Genomic DNA, 18,433 nt, shown 5'->3' on the forward strand with positions numbered 1-18,433 from the left:
AAGGCTGGTACACAATATGCGTACTAGCAACCCGTTTATCTCCTTAGCTCATATATGTCCACCATTCTTTCAAAAAGTTGTCAGGTCCGGTAACCATCTTGAACCTTTTGTAAGGGTATGGTTGGGCCATTTCCTACACATGAAAACAAAAAATAAGCCTTTCCCCCATCCCATAGAATAATGGATTGGTTTAAACAAACATATATTTTTTCAACACATAACATGATTCATCTGTCATTGACTCGGGGTCAATAGATGTATGGCAAGTTTTCTAATAGGGCCAATACTCCCTCGGGTATTAGGTCGTCCTAAGATTATGCCTAAAAGAGGGTTTTGATTTAACTCTATCCTAGGTTTCTAGAGAGGGTTTGGACATAGGTTCCCAAGCGGACAACTTGAGTTTGAAAACACGAACAACCTCCGACCGCCTAAGGTGCCGGTAAATCATCATGTTTCTAATATTTTATTTAGAATTGAATAACAGGGGTCGGGACATCCAAGAAACCTCAAAATAATATAATAATCAATGCAGGAATATGCCATGAAATGCAATAATTAAATTTCACAAAAATTGAAATACATAAACATGTAAGCAAATTAAACAGTTAGTCGAAAGATGAAATCAAACATTTGGAAAGAACCTAGTTAAATATCACCAGTGGAGTCGCCATTTCTATTTTACAGAAATTTTGACTTTTGTGAGTCACCACTTAATTTTGAAAAGGAATTAAGAAACCTTTATAAGATACTTTAAATGATCCAAAACAAAAAAATTATTTAAAATTTGAAGATTCTGAGTAAGTGGTTACTATTAACGATTTAGGAAGGTTTTAAAGCACCTAAAACATCCGCTAACTTGCGGTTATCCGGATTGTTTGAAAACGTCTCTTGACTAACTTCAAAAAAGATTGATTTGTGGAAAAGTGATTTGATTTTGTGGAAAAGACTTGGACGATTTAGTAGGGACTTTAACTAAGTATAAACAAAATAACAAGTAAATAAACACATAAAAGGGGAGGGCGGAGCAAGTAAAAGACTTAGGCCATTGGGCTCAAATCAACAAAACCTGTCTTAATCTAATTGGGCTTTCGACCCATTTTTTCACCTGTCCTAATCTATGTCTTCCAGCCTTTTTGACCCAAAATCCACTTCACCTGTATTAAATTTACAACTTTGGCTTCGAGACCCAAATGAATGAATAAATAAATAAATACATGAATAAAGAAACAAAATGAGGCAATAGAATTCGAGACTTTTCGAGTCTCCCGACAAATTCGCCAATGGGATTGAACTCGTCTTGCTTTCATCCATCCTTATGTATACTCTAGGCAACGCCCCCTTTTGGACCACCTTTCGAAATCTTCAAAAATACAGGCCTCAATGGCCCATTACAAAATGCAAGGAAGGACTCCCCGTTGGGTTCATATCCAAAGGAAAAAATAAAAAAGATCAATGCGCACCCAAAACGTATATAAAACGTACAAATGCAAAGAAAAATAAACATTTTTGAATAAAAAAAGAATCCATTTTGTATTCTACAACCAGAGAGAAGACAAATAATAATAAATAAAAAAAAGGTATCTTAACATGATGAAGCTTAGACGATTATGGCTATCACTAGCACGTAAAAAGGAGAAACAAATACGAACTAATTTTATACATATGCAAAAGAAAACAGCATGAAAACATAGTCACTAAGGTCATAGTTGAAATGAGATCCATGATAAAATACGAACATATAGTTATAGTATATAATTTTTAAACAGAAACAGCTACAAAAATAACTAATCTACAGAACCAAGAATCAACAAACAACACAAACCAAGGTAACAAATCAATCAATATAGAGATACACGAAAATCTATAGGTAGTACAAAAATAGAACTAGCATGGCTAAATGCAGTTACCTAACATTACAAAAACCCGGCACACAAATCAAAGATAAACGTATATAGATATTAACTAATTAAACAATTAATTATATATAACTCATAGATGGCACACAATTAGTACAAACATGGATTTATGCACTAAGCAAGCACATAGCATATATAGCTAGATTCATCTACAAAATAACAGCATATAGCTTACATAGTATGATTTTTAAAATATTAATATATAAACAATTGAAAAGAACACCAAACACATAGCCAAAACAAGTCTTAAATAATGAAGCTAGATTCAACAAGAAAAACACAAAAATATAAGAAATATTATTAAATTTATCAAATTAAATGACTAATAAAGCAAACAGATAACACGAGACAGAGAATATACAAACACATCACAAGAATACAAGCAGTGTATGAGATAAGTTGACATCAAAATTTTGAAGTAACAAGCTGCATAACAAACCATAAGCTAAAAAAAAGAAATTTTGCAACAATACACGGGTAAAGCAGTGTATACCATTGAAATATAAAAATCCTATTACTAGAATTATCAAACAATTGAAGAAATATATTGGTCCAAGAAAAAACATGTAACAATAATTATCACAGACAAACTCTATGACCATTAAAGGCATCTACAGCAGCTAATCCCATCATACAAAGGAGAATTAAACTACTACCACTACTCCGAAAATAAAATAATACAAAATCATGAGAAAGAAAATAAAAATGTCGAAAAGTTTACCTCTTTCGGGGCAACAAAATGAGACAACGAGACGGCGTCAAAATTTTAACCACCACCGAAAAAGCTTCACAGTGACTCCGGCCGTTCACAGCGACTCCGAAAATGTCAAAATAGTCGACTACTTTCGGGAACAAAATTTTTACTAAAAACATACTCGTTGCTTGAAAGTAGATTTTTTCCCTTCAAGACTTGTCTCTTTTAGCTCTAGAAGGGGCTATTTATAGGAAACTATCGGGGTTCCCTTTTGTGTTTCCATCGATGTGGAAGTAACGATTTCAGGGTCAATTTTGGAATTTTCAAAAAGGAGATAATTCAAAATTTAGCTCAGGATAAGATTTTATAGCTCACCATTTGTACAAAAATTTGGATTTTTTGAGAACTTTGGATGAATCGAATCAATAATAATTGGAAAAAAAGGGATTATGCTCAAGAACCAATGAGAAACGCACACAAACATATGGATTCATGCAAATCCGCTCATAAATGACAAATTTCATACGTTGGTGGGCACCTACATTATTTCTAGAAGAATCTCAGGTTGCTGAAGCCATGTGTTGGTTCGGGTTGGAGTCGGGTCAACGTTATTGGGGATGGGTCGGTGTCGGTTTGCCGAGTTTGGGTGCGTTGAATGTTGGAGTTAACGTTGGAATCAGTTGTGAATGGATTATTGTTGTCATTACTGGATTGAGAGTTGTTTTCGTCGGTGTTTGTTGAGGCTGTTGCATTATACGCGTATAGCGTCTGTACTATGAAGAAGAAAAGGGATATAGGTTGGGCCAGGTCGTTTGTTGTTGTTGGGCCGGTATTGGGTTGAATTGGATGGATCATAATATTGTTACGAATTTGGAGGTTATTTAAAATATAATAACCCAATTAAAAATTTAGGATTTGGCCAAAATTAATTAATATTTTGATCCCATTGAAAATTAGATTGGTCCATTGCATTGCAAATATGGCCAATTTGATTTCAATTAGGATCAAATTTAATAATTTGACTAAATTGAATTGAATTTAGATACGAATTAACACCTTATTTAATCCCGGGGTTCTTGATTTGATAAAATCAAACTTATATTTATTCAAATAAATTATTATCAAGAACAAATTACATTTAAGCCAAGATTTTAATCATTTGAATTTATTTTCAAGATAAGCCTTGATTAAAATCTGATATTTTTGTGAAAATAAATATTTAAGTAACAAAATTATACAATCTCGTATAATTGAATACGATAACATATAATTTTTTTATAATGAAAAAATTGCCTAGATAAATACTTTAAAAAACCTTTCTATTCAAATAAAATAAATGTTGTAATTTTATTCAAAAATTGAAGAAACTTGAGATTTAACTTAGTTGTAGAGGGCAAAAATTAGGTGTCAACAATGATATCTAGCACTTTCTCTAATTTTATAAGGAAATGATTGAGAGAATGATTAAGATATAGGGATATCACTCAAAACACTATCTCCAAATCATCATGAGTCAAATGACTTTATCTTCTGTTGCACTCTTAACTTAGTTGCAATAATTGTTATGTTATTAATAAGTGTTGTTTGAGTCATGAAGGTGATGTATGCAAGATTATCTCTAAGAACTAACACAAAACAATCCTCTCAAAGTTTAAGGATTCAATCTAGAAGCTCAGGACGTGCAGAAGTCCTTTTGAGGTTTTTTTATTCAAAGGATGAAGTTCAATAAATCAACTTCTATTTTTTATATATATTAGGGTTTTCTACCCTCCAAGAAACTTATTGTATTGCCATCCCCATTGGAGGTGGCATATCTTATTATATTGTCATCCACCCTTTCAAAAACACATATATTATTATATTTGGATTTTTCATCCTTTAAGATGATGCATTGGACCATCACTTTATTTGAGACACCATATTATTATGTTATGGATCGTTACTTCCTTCAGAGTGACACGTTATTAAGTTATGGGCCATCACCTCCTTTGGCATGACATATTATTATGTTATAAATCGGCACCTCCTTCAGAGTGACATGTTATTAAGTTATGGACCGTCACCTCCTTCAGCGTGACATATTATTATGTTATGGACCATGACCTTCTTCAAATGACACATTATTAAGTTATGGACCGTCACCTCCTTCAGCATGATATATTATTAAGTTATGGACCGTCACCTACTTCAGAGTGACACATTATTAAGTTATGGACCATCACCTCCTTCAGCGTAACATATTATTATGTTATGGATTGCCAACTTCCTTAGAGTGACACATTATTAAGTTATGGACCATCACCTCCTTCAGCGTGACATATTATCTTGTTATGGATCGCCACCTCCTTTAGAGCGACACGTTATAAAGTTATGGACCATCACCTCCTTCAGCGTGATATATTGTTATGTTATGGATCGTTACCTCCTTTAAAGTACCTATCATTATGTTATGAACTATCACCTCCTTCAGCTTGACATATTGTTTATGTTATGGATTGTCACCTCCTTTAGAGTGACCTACATTATGTTATGGATAGTCATCTCCTTCAGAGTGACATATTACTATATTATGGACCGCCGCCTCCTTCAGCGTGAAATATTATTTATGTTATGGAGTCACCTCCTCCAGAGTGACATATTATTATGTTATAGATCATCACCTCCTTCAAAGTGACATGTTATTATGTTAAGGACCGTCACCTCCTTCAGAGTAACACATTATTATGTCATGGATTGTCACCTCCTTTCAGAGTAACATGTCATTATGTTATGAACCATTACCTCCTTCAGAGTGACATGTTATTATGTTATGGACCGTTACCTCCTTCAGAGTGGCATATTATATGTTATGGATCATCACATCCTTCAACGTAATATATTATGGAGTGTGACCTCCTTCAGTGTGGCATACTAAAACAAGGTATGCACGATTACTCGTATATTCCATTTGATACTAATAAGTTTAGTGCAGGTGATTAATAGACATGGTGGATCGTTACTCCATGCAAAGTGGCATGTTATATTTAAATTTGGTCATAGGCCCTTCAATGAGACACGTTGGACCGTCACTCTGTTCAAAGTGGCATGTTACATTAAAATTAGGTCATCCGTTCTTCAATGAGACATGTTGGACCGTCACTCCGTTCAAAGTGGCATGTTACATTTAAATTGGGTCTTTCACCCTTCAATGAGATATGTTGGACCGTCACTCTGTTCAAAGTGGTATGTTACATTTAAATTGGGTCGTCCATCATTCAATGAGACACGTTGGACTGTCACTACGTTCAAAGTGGCATGTTACATTTAAATTGGGTCATCCACCCTTCAATAAGACACATTGGATCGTCACTTCGTTCAAAATGGCATGTTACATTTAAATTGGGTCGTTCGCCCTTCGATGAGACACATTGGACTATCACTCCATTCAAAGTGGCATATTACATGGGTCATCCGCCCTTTGATGAGACACGTTGGACCATCACTCGGTTCAAAGTGGCATGTTACATTTAAAATAGACCATCCGTCCTTCGATGAGACACGTTGGACCGTTACTCCATTCAAAGTTGCATGTTACATTTAAATTGGGTTGACCGCCCTTCAATAAGACACGTTGGATCATCACTCCATTCAAAGTGGCATGATACATTTTAATTAGGTCGTTCGCCTTTTGATAAGACACGTTGGACAGTCACTCCATTCAAAGTGGCATGTTACCATTTAATTGGGTCGTCCTCCCTTCAATAATACATGTTGGATCGTCACTTCATTCAAAGTGGCATGTTACATTTAAATTGGGTCAACTTTCATTCAATGAGACATGTTGGATCGTCACTCGGTTCAAAGTGGCATGTTATATTTTAATTGGGTCATCCGCCCTTCAATGAGACACGTTGGATTGTCACTCTGTTCAAAATGGCATGTTACATTTAAATTGGTTCATCTTCCCTTCAATGAGAAACGTTAGACCGTCACTCCATTCAAAGTGGTATGTTACATTTAAATTGGGTTGTCCACCCTTCAATGAGACATGTTGGACCGTCATTCCGTTCAAATTGGCATGTTATATACAGAATGGGTCATTTGTCTTTCAATGAGACACGTTAGACCGTCACTCCATTCAAAATGGCATGTTACATTTAAAATAAGTCATTCAACTTTTAATAGTACATTTTGGGTTGTCACCCCATTCAAAGTGGCATAACATTTTTAGAACAGGTTGTACAAATTGGTTCATCAACTATCTCAGCACAGCATATTAAAACAGGTTTGCACCAATTTATGTTACTATAAAGGTACATTTACATCTAATAATTTTTTCTGAAATATTGTCGAGAGCATCCGAAAGGATGAAATCTCAAGTCAAAACCACAGATGGGTATGACTCCCAAAAAGGATGCAACACAACGTGAAATACTTTCTTAGCAACAAAACGGGACGTAGTCTAGAGAGGGACGTCAAACTCTTTGGACGCGAGCTAAATGATGATTACCACCACCATAGAACCACACCCCTATTAGAAGGCATGTGGGTACTTGAGATATTTCGATTTCAGCTTTACTTTTGGGATATTTCTACACTTAGATTGAGGGTAACCTTCTCTTTTCTTCAAATTCAAGTGATAGGACACCTAGAGTTGTAGAGATTATATCCGGATAAATTCTTACCTATGGATGTGAAGAGGTCTAAATTAATGGTTAAGAGGTTACAAGTCTTTTTTTGCAACTCAATCAACTTATCACTTGTCCTGGGCCAAAGATCATCTAAAATAAAAGACTATTTTTTCTACTGATCGAGTCGAACTAACAAGCAGTATTATTCCCTTAGTCTCGGGGATATGTAGGTTGGGTTCTTTGTTGAAAATTCGACTGCATTCGAACCTCCTCCCTCCCAATCCAATTATTCCTCAGCTTTTCGATTTCACCAAAATTTGGAAATTGAAAAAGCTCATGAATTTTTTGAAAATCATGCTTCAAAATCAAGCTTTGTGAACTACAAATGATCTGAATTCTCATGCAACCTAAGATATGAAGGAAACCCGACACCGAGGTTCGGTCATAACTCCATAAAACTCATGCGAAAGCCAACCTCTTTCAGAAATGATTTTGTGGTCGGACAAAAATTAGGAACGTCAAACTCCATTTGCCCAGGGTTACTTGCTTCCACCCTACCCAAAGGGAGGGGCAGTTGTTGACACCTAATTTTTTCCTTTCACAACTAAGTTTAGTCCCGATTTTTTTCGATTTTTAAATAAAATTATAATATTTATTTTATTTGAATAAAAAGCTTTTTAAAGTATTTATCTGAGTAATTTACCATTTTAAGTAGCGATTATATATCATCGTATTTAATTATACAAAATTATATAATTTTGTTACTTAAATATTTATTTTATGATATATTAGATTTTAGTCAAAGCTTATCTTTAAAATTAATTTAAATGGGTAAAATCTTGATTTAAATACGATTTGTTCTAAAAAATAATTTATTTGGAGAAAATATTTATTTGATTTTATCTAATCAAGAAACTCGGGATTAAAAGAAGTATTAATTTGTATCGAATTTTAATTTAATTTAGACAATCCATTAGATTTGACCATAATTGAAATCAAATTTTTCATAATTGTAATGCAATCTGCCAATTGATTTTCAATTTGATTAAAATTAAATAAATTTGACTAAATTTTAAATTCCAATTGAGATTATAATTTAAATAACCCCAAAATTACAAAAAAATGACCAAAATCCACCTCAACATTATCCTCTTTTCCATTTGAATTTCAAAATTTGTACTAGATTATACAATTCTACCTCAACCTGATTCTTTTTTCATTTTTTGTATTTAAAATTTATATTAGATTGTACAATTTCACCTCAACCTTATTCTTTTTCATTTTTTAAATAAAAATTTTGAATTTCAAATTTGTACTTGATAGTACAATTCAACCTCAACCGAGTCCTTTTGCCATTTTGAAATTCAAAATTTGTACTAGATTGTACAATTTCCCCTCAACCTTGTCCTTTTTCCATTTTTGGAATTCAAAAATTTGTACTAGATTGTACAATTTTCCCTAAACCTTGTCCTTTTTTCATTTTTTGAAATTTAAAATTTGTACTATATTGTATAATTCCACCTCACCTTATCCTTCAACAAACCTTATCCTCAATTTCAAAATTCCAAAAACACTCCAAAGTTCTTTCTCCCAAATTGGTGGATTCAAAGAATTCAATCCCCATCCTTTTCTATAAATACTACCACCATTTTGGTAGAAATAAAGTCGAAAAGAATGGAAAAAACTTTTGAGCAAATAATTAAATTTCTTTTCTATAGTAAAAATTTTCAAGCGGTAGTCTAATTGGGGTTCTCGAAAAATCGCTTTTCAGTGGTGATCGCGACTCCGAGGAAATCTTGAAGTCCAATTTAGCTACCCCCAAAAAGGTAAACACACCTTTCCCTTTTTAGCTTTAATATCATTTTCTTCTCCATCTTTTTCTTTTTCGTAGTTCGTAGTTGTAATTTTTTTTGCTGTGATTGTTTGTTGTAGACAACCTTGAAGGCCATAGGATGTTGTGGTATCAACATTATGGTTATTTTCATGTTCATCGTATAAAAATGGGCTAGCAATAATTGTACGTATTTCTTTGACTTTATTTTTTTATTATTATGGATAAAGTTTTTATCTTTATTTAAAATATGTACTCGTGCTTTGTTTAAATTCATTGTTGCTGTATGTATTTATTTTTAGCATGTAAAGTTATTTCCTCTATGTTGAAAAAAATAGTTAATATTGATTGTTTTGCTTTTTGACTTTATTCTTTAATTATTATGGATAAAGTTTTGATCTTTGCTTAAAATATGTACTCATGCTTTGGTTAAATTGCTTGTTGGTGGATATGTTTGTTTCTAGCATGTAAAGTGGTTTCTTTTATGTTGAAAAGAATAGTTAATATTGATTGTTCGCCTTTTGGCTTTATTCTTTGATTACTATTGAAAAAGTTTTGGTCTTTGCTTAAAATGCGTGCTCATGCTTTGTTTATATTTGTTATTTGTGGATTTGTTTGCTTTTAGTATGTAAAGTTGTTTCCTTTATGTTGAGAAGGAATGGTTACTATTGTTAAGGATTTGTGAAATTGTTTCTCAATTTGAAGTAGTGAGTTACTCGTTTTTGTGGTCAAAACTGTCTTTGATTTTCTCTTGTTTAGATTGAAAGTTGTTAGGGTTATAGATTTTGTTGAAATGGTGTAGAACTAAAATAGGAGTTGGCATAATTGAACACTTTTTCTTAGAATTAATTTTTTACTATTTTTCCTATCTTGTCTTCGAATATCATTTCTCAAATATGCTTAATATATGCTATTTGCTTCACTTCGCTTATTAGTTTACTTCTTAGAGTGTTTTTATTTATTTAGACGTCACATTGTTATTCACATGTTATAGTGAATTTTTCTTCTAAGTTATAGATACATTTTGTATTGAAAAAGAGTTGTTGCATTAGTATGTCTTGTATTTCATATGTGAGGTGCTATGAAAGATTTCCTCATCTCTTGCTCATTCTTTTTTTCTTTGTTTAATGAAAACATGTCTTAGACTATATCATATCATAGTATTTGGTCCAAATATGTAGCTATAGAAAATATTTGTCCAAATCTTAAGCAACTATGCATGTGGATCCATGTCTTTCTTTTTAATGTCTAGTTGATTATATTGTGATAGATTCAATTTTTTGTAAGATTGTTTTGAGAGATGGTTTAATTTCTTTTTCGTTGGATAATTTGGTTTGCTTTGATATCATAGTTTACTATTTCTTTATGCTTGAAAATGTTATCTTTTTCATCTCATCATTTATTTATTACGTGTAGGAATTACGAACACATATTAATTCTTTTACTTTTATCCTTTCCTTTGCATGAATCTACTTTGAAGTCCAAATAGACTCCTTTTCTCTTGCATTTCGCAATGAGTCCCACCTCTTCGAGTCAAGTCCAAAGTTTAAACCCAAAATCGATTATATGGCGTGCAAGTGCAAGAAGATAGAAGAAAGAGAGGAAGAAAAATGGGTCAAAGCTCATTGATGAGGTCGCTAAGAGATATGAAAAGTCTCGATTTTTATTGTCTTATTCTTTATTGATTTATTTATCTATTTGTTCATTAATTTGGGTCTCGAAGTCAAAATTGTAATTTAATACAGGTGAAGCGGATTTTGGGCCTCAAAGGTTCAAAAACTAGCTTAGGACAGGTTATGAGCCAAAAGTCCAAGTACTTAGATTAAGACAAATGAAGATGGGCTAAAAGCCCAAATTAGCTTAGGACAGGTGTATAATTTGGGCCTAATGGCCTAAGTCCTTTAGTCTCCCCCGTTTTCCTTTATATGCTGATTGTTTTAGTTTTCTTAGACTTAGTTAAAAATTTGCGCTAAGTCATCAAAATTTATTTTGCACAAATCTTGTAGACAATTTTTTTTCTTCATCGTTTTCTTTTCAAAAAACCAATTTTCCTTTTTGAAGTTAGTCAAACAGTTATTTTTAAATAGTCTGGATAGCCACAAGTTAGCGGATACTCTTGGTGCCTTAACAACCTTCCTAGATTATTAATAGGAACCACTTACTTGGAATTTCTAAACTTAAAAGATTTTTTCTATTTTGAATCTTTTAAGTAATATTTTAGTTATTCTTGATATTTTCTCAAAAATCAAGTGGCGACTCTGTAATTTCTTAAATTATTTCATAATTTTCCTTAAAGTTTTGAAATAGTTTAAAAAGTCAAAAATAATATTTTCAAACCCCTTTAAATTAAAAAAAGGGGTAAAATAATTACTACTACTATTATTATTAGTACGACTATTATTATTATTGTCATTATTATTGTTATTGTTCCAGTGTGTTATTGCACTTACAACCTCAGATAAAAAAGGTCCTAATAATAGTAGCTTACTAGTTTGATTGGTCGTAACATAAGGTTTGTTTACAGTAAAGAATCTTTTGGTAAAGTGCATAAGAATAATGCTGAATAGAGTGTATTAGTCTTTATTTACACTAAGGTATCGTTTGGTAGAGTGCATAAGAATAATACTGAATAGAGTGTATTAGTAATGTTTGCATTACTAAGTATTGGTTATGCTGACTTCATTTCTTATACACTATTTGGTTTGATGTATTAAAAATAATATGTTTTACATAATTTTTATAAAATTAATATTTGTTTACAAAAATACCCTTCACGCTCTTTAGCTTTGTACACTTTCTTTGCAGCAATATTTCTTTACCTTTTTTACGAAAAAATTAAAATAACACAACATCATTTTAATTATATTTTGCAATATGAAAGCTAAAATACATACACAAACTTCAACTAACAGTGTTTGTAACAAAGTTTTAAAATATAAATAAAGGACAACGAAACAACCCAACAGAGAATCCCTTCAATATTAGCATCGAGTTGATCTGGATTGACTTTCACCACCAACATTAATGGTATGTAGAACGTAATATTTTATCTTCAAGTTCATTTTTGGCTCATTTTGTTGACATAACTATTTGATAATAGGTGAAATTAATAATTAATAAATAAAGATTAACATTAAGATTACGGATAGTCATTCTTTTTCTCTCTAGAAGGCAGACTCCCTTCTAGCAATGACCACACCACCCTGCACATGAACACCCCAGACCCCACATCATCAGATCCGCCAAAACCACTGAACAAGGAAAATATCATGAACAAGGACGCGCTGGATAAGCCATTTTTTAAAGAGATCCTATTGGAAGAAAGTGTCAATCTAAATATTACATACTACTAACGTCCCGGCAAAGCTATTGAAGGTATCGAATCAAGTCTTGATGTGAACCAACTCTCCGACGAGGAAATCCAATGAATTCACGTGGCATGGAAACAGTCCCTGATAATCAAACTTTTTGGGAAAAAGATATCTCATCAGTATTTCAAAAATAAATTAACAGAATTGTGGATCTAACGGAGCCCCTAATCCTTATAGTTCTAAGGTACGACTTCCACACAGTCAAATTCACTCGCAAATAAAATACAAGCAAGGTACTACACCAGGGTCCGTAGTTTTTGGTCGAAAAATTCCTCATAATACGACAATGGATACCAAGCTTTTTCCGGGATGAATTCACCCCACCCCCACCTCACACACACAACAATTTGGGTCAAATTACCACAATTGCCAAGTGAATATTATGATAGATCAATCCTGGAAAAAGTTGGGCATAAATTGGGTAAGATCTTAAAGATTGACGCCTGCACATAGGCAATACTACGGAGTCGGTATGCGCGAATCTGCATTGAAATTCCCCTGAATTTGTTGGTCTTAACCACTGTCACTGTTGGCTCCCATAAGCAAAAGGTGACCTACGAAGGGGATGGGATCATGCGCACAGGGTATGGGCGAATTGGCCATGTTAATGGGAGTTGTCCTCAGCACCAAGCTCCCTCTTCCAGCAATCACCCAACACCGGAAACCAGACCCAAGGATGGATGGACAACAATGTCATTCTCGGTAAAGAAAAAAAACACCAAATTCACTCAGAAGTCAACCCTCATACAGGTAAAAGAGTACAATTCACAAACAGGTAAGTTCTCTTCTCCTTCTACCTCCCCGTCATTTAATGCTAATGCCAGAATGCTCTCAGGTATCTCCCCCAGTCCCACGGGCCACAACCCGCTAATATTGGGTTGAGGAGTGGGAAACGAAAATAAGTTGCCGGGCAAAGTCCAAAATGGATTTCTCTCCCCCAAGCAGCCCAGCCCAATTAGATCCAAAGCTCCATAGGCAACACTCTACAAGCCCAGGCCCAACCCAATCAGACCCAACAATTCATGGGTAACACTATTCAAACCCAGGCCCAAAAAGGCATTAACTACCATACTATTGATGATTTAATGCCAAATCCTCAGATAAATCAGCAGTTAAATGTTGATAAGACCCAACTGATTGATGGGGTCGGGAAAAAGGCCACTAAGGTCATACCTGCTATAGAAAATAGACCCACTATTGAGATATTTGTCTCTCACTCTCCCCCTCCATGCCACCCTCATCCCCACTGGCATAGAAAATTTTTAGAAATTCGTAGCTCACCTAGAACCCCCATCTCAGAAAATGGGTAATCATCAAACTACCAGTGGGGAAATGACACTCTCCATCGGGTCAAGTAACTCCCTCTATCCAACCATTTTATCTAAAGGGCACAAAATAGAGGTAGATCCTATCACTCACCCCTCCACAAGTACCCCAATCCTTCTAGATGGAAAACCCACCAAGCTCTCCCCAACAACCAACCCCTAATCCCTTAATCTTTGTCTCAGCACCACCACCCCCAAATCACATACCAGCATCATGGTTGGAGTTACCCCTGAAGGACAAAGAAATCGTACTGAACATGAATCTTGGGAACCAACCCCTGATAGTGGTCCTGCAGGACCCAGCTTACATAGCTCAAGTCCTAAAAGATGTACTCAATCACTCTCTGGAAAGGCTAGAGACCCAGGTCTGGTTACAAACTCTGCTACAACCAGATATGATATCAACCTCCCATCAAATGCCATCTCAAGAGTTTAACTCAATCATGAACCAGATGTATCAAAATCTCTCTTTCTTTTTAGTGAATGCTCCCAACACAGAAATTCCCCAACCAACCTTTACCCAGTGGTCAGCCTAGGAGAACCAGTCCCACATCTCACCAGTAGGGGAAGAAAACCCAGGAGAACTAGGAAGCTCAATCCTAGAGTTGGTGGAGACTCTAAAGAAATCCAATCTAGAACTGGAAACTATCTTAGCTGCCTTTGAAGAACCAAAAATAGAGACCTTCATTTTGGAAAAACTGATAATGCTAGAATTCAAAGAGCCTTCCAGCGTAGCTATTATAGCTTATTGTCCAACACTGATGAGGATGCGCACATTGAATCTGAGGAATCAGATGGACCACATTCCATCAGTTGTACCCCTAAACCCCCTGGGTTTGACCAAGGATTCTACCTTGAGGGCAAAAGTCCAGAATCCGACCCCTCAAACCAGCCAACTATCCTCCCTAATGAACTTTATCATATGGAATGTAAGAGTGCCAGATAGTGATACCTTTAGGAGACAATGTGATAGCATGGTTAAAATGCACAAACATGCCATGTTAGTTCTCTTGGAAACTAAGATGGTTGAGCATCACAGACTCACCAAAGCTTTCAACTTTGACTCCCAAATCCAATCCTCTACAAATGGACAGTCAAGGGGTATTGTCATAATGTGAAAGGAAAGCATCCTGAAGCTGGAAAATATATCCATAACACCCCAGGGCATTCATGTCATGGTCAAGGTACACGCTGACCCTACTCAATGGCTTTTCTTTGTTGTTTATGCTAGTACCAATTTTGGTACTTGGACTACCCTCTGGGACAATCTTACCTCTATCTCCCAGACTTACAGAGGGGAATGGCTCATTGGAGAAGACTTCAATAAGTCCTCCAATCTAGAGACAATTTAGGAGGTAACCAGGTAAGTAATAAAAGAAAAGATTTTTTTAGGAACTGCACGAATCAGTGCAACATGATTGATCTAGGGTATAGGGGTTGTAGATACACTTGGACTCAAAAAAGGTACAAGAACAAACAAAACCTCATCCTAGAAAGATTGGACAGATGCATGACTAATACTACCTAGATTAAGGCCAACCCTGAGGCTACTATCACCCACCTCCCTAAAACTAAGTCTAACCACTGCACACTCAAAGTCTAACTTAAGTAGCCCTACTCCACAACCACCAGACCCTTTAGATTAGAACCCATGTTGTGTAGTCACCCATCCTTTAGGAACCTTCTCCACCACTCCTTTGACCCTCCCAACTCCCTACTTTAAGCAACTGAAAATTTCCAAAAGGATGTCTTGTCTTAGAATAAACAAACCTTTGAAAACATCTTTCATAAGCTCAAAAGAGTCTTAGCTAGGCTAGATGGTATCCAAAAGAATGTTGCTTATAACTACAGATTTTTTTCTCCAAGAACTGGAATCCCAACTCCTTGTGGAGTATGACACTCTCCTAAAATGTGAAGAGGAATTCTGGAGAACTAAATTCAGAATTAGCTGGCTCAGTAAAGGAGATACTAACACTAAATTTTTCCATGCTTCCACCTTGAATAGAAGAAGAAGGAACAGAATCATTGGCCTCAAAGATGAGGCAGAAAACTAGATTCAGGACCAAAATGAGATCCAGGCTCTTATCACCTTCTTCTTCTCTAGCATCTATTTTACTGACCATGTCAGCTCTCCCTTCATAAATAGGCCCACTCCTAACACTAGACCTATCCTCAGCAATGACATCTCTGCTACTCTGACTAGCAATCTTAGAGACGGTGAAATCATCATGCCCTCAAGACCTTCAAGCCCCAAAAATCCCCTGGGTCTAATGGTATCCACCCAACTTGTACCAAAAATACTGGAACATTATTGGGGAGAAGACCATAACTTTTGTAGAGAGGTTTTTACTAATGAGGAGATGCCTGAGTAGGCTAACTCCACATTATTGTGCCTTATACCCAAAACCAACAATGTGGCCATTGCCAAAGACTTTAGACCCATTGCTCTTTATAACACAGTCTATAAATTGGTTACTAAGATCATACTTCCTCCATCCCATTTTATGTGTCGTCATTTCCTTTTTAGTTCTTCCAAAAAAGAATGTCACCTTTCCTTATTTGGTAATTATTTAATGACATCATTCTCATTTTATCCTTACCGGGTTTCACTTATTAAGAAAAGATAAATAAAAAGTAAACATTAAGAGGGGCGATTTTGTAAACTTTATAAAGTCATTACTTATTTCTCAAACTTCATGCCTGATCAAATGGCGACACATAAAATGTGACGGGGGTAGTAGTTAACAGGATCAAGCCTATTCTCCCCTCCATCATTGGATCCACTCAAGCAAGCTTTCTATCCAATAAAAGGGTTGTTGACAACTCCATTATTGTGCAAGAATTCATTACCCGTTTCAACAAAATGGGAGGGAATCCCCTAACATAATCCTAAAGATTGACCTAGAAAAGGAATTTGATAGGCTAGAATGGTCCTACATCAAAGACAACCTTCTCTACTTCAATTTCCCAGCAAGTCTTACCAGGATCATCATGTCCTCTGTGACAGGCTCATCCATCTCTATTCTTATAAATGGGGGAAAAATTAAACCCTTCAAACCATCAAGAGAAGTAAGATAGGGAGATCCTATCTCCCCTTACCTCTTCATCTTTTGCATGGCAAGGCTTTCTAGAGACATTGACATTGTAGTCTTCTCTAAACTCTGAAATCCTATCAAAGTCACCAATAGAGGGCCTTCTATCTCTCACTTATTCTTTGCTAATAACCTCACCCTTTTCTCCAGAGCTAATAAGGAAAATTGCCAAACTATCCAAATGATTCTCAATTCTTTCAGTGTTGTCTCTGGGCAAAAAATAAATCATAGCAAATCCAAAGCTATATTCTCCATAAATTGTTCCCCTAATCAAGCAAAAGAGTGTTTTGACATCCTCAACAGTAAAAAGAAGCTCAAATTTTGGAATGTACCTTTGTTTCCCTTTCTTCCACAAAAAACTCTTAGCAAGTGACTTCCAATTCATAATTGATAAGATGAACAACAGGCTAAGTGGTTGGAAGACTGACTTCCTAAACCAATATGACAGAACTGTCCTTGTTAAATTCACTATAGCAAGAATCCACTCTCATATAATGCAATATATAAAACTCCCTATGAAAACCACTGAAATAATCAATAAAATCTAAAGGAACTTTGTATGGGGCACCACAACTGACAAGAAAAGGTTGCACTTAGTGGGGTGGGATACCCTAACTGGAAGCAAGAAGGACACAGGGATAGGTCTTCAGAGAAGTGAGATAAAAAAATAGAGCCCTCCATTCTAGTTTAGCTTGGAGATTGAACAATAATCCCCAATCCCTTTGGGGGAGAATTCTCTTGAACAAGTATAAAAGCCCTAACAGAAACAACTTGGGTGCTAAAGTCATCTTCAGGACCTGGCAATATATATAGCAAGGTTGGAAGGATAGTATTGTTGGGAAAAAATGGATTCTACGCAAGGGGAACAAAATAAACTTCTATGATGATAACTGGATCCCTAACAACCACCCCCCCCCCCCATTAAGGATATGCTCCTTGACCCTATCAAGAGAGATGGAAATCAGCTTACCTTAGCTGACCTTTACTCCAGTGGAACATGGCAATTCCAGAACCTCTTCTTTAACCTTCCCCAAGACATCAAAGATATTATTCATAGCACCCACATCTCTCACCATAGCAACCAAGATGATAAACTCATATAGAGTCTTACGAGTAATGGTATCTTCACCACCAGTACAGCTTATAAGCTCATCAACAATACTGTCCACCCCTGGTTTCCAGTAATGAAAACTTCAGGGACATCTGAAGGCGTAGTGCCCCAACAAGCTGAAAAAACTTCATTTGGCTGCTAACCCACAAAAGACTTCCTACCAATCAACACTTAAAAAGGATTGGGCTTGACGTCAACCCAAACTGCCACTTCTGTGAATCCCAGGAAGAAAATAGTGACCATATATTCTTCCACAGCCCTAATGCCATTAGATTCTAGAATGATCTAGCTAGCCAAAGTTCTACTAATATGTCCATTGACACAAGTTCTCTCAATTCCAACAACTGGAGACACCTTTGGGCCACTCTGAGATTTTCAACCGGTGAATTAATTGGGACACCATTATCCCTTTCTGCCTTTGGGTAATATGGCTCATCAGAAACAAGTACAACAAAAAAAAGGAAGCCATAGACCCAGGAGCCA

This window comes from Capsicum annuum, chromosome 1 (assembly GCF_002878395.1).
Source record: "Capsicum annuum cultivar UCD-10X-F1 chromosome 1, UCD10Xv1.1, whole genome shotgun sequence".
NCBI lineage: Eukaryota > Viridiplantae > Streptophyta > Magnoliopsida > Solanales > Solanaceae > Capsicum > Capsicum annuum.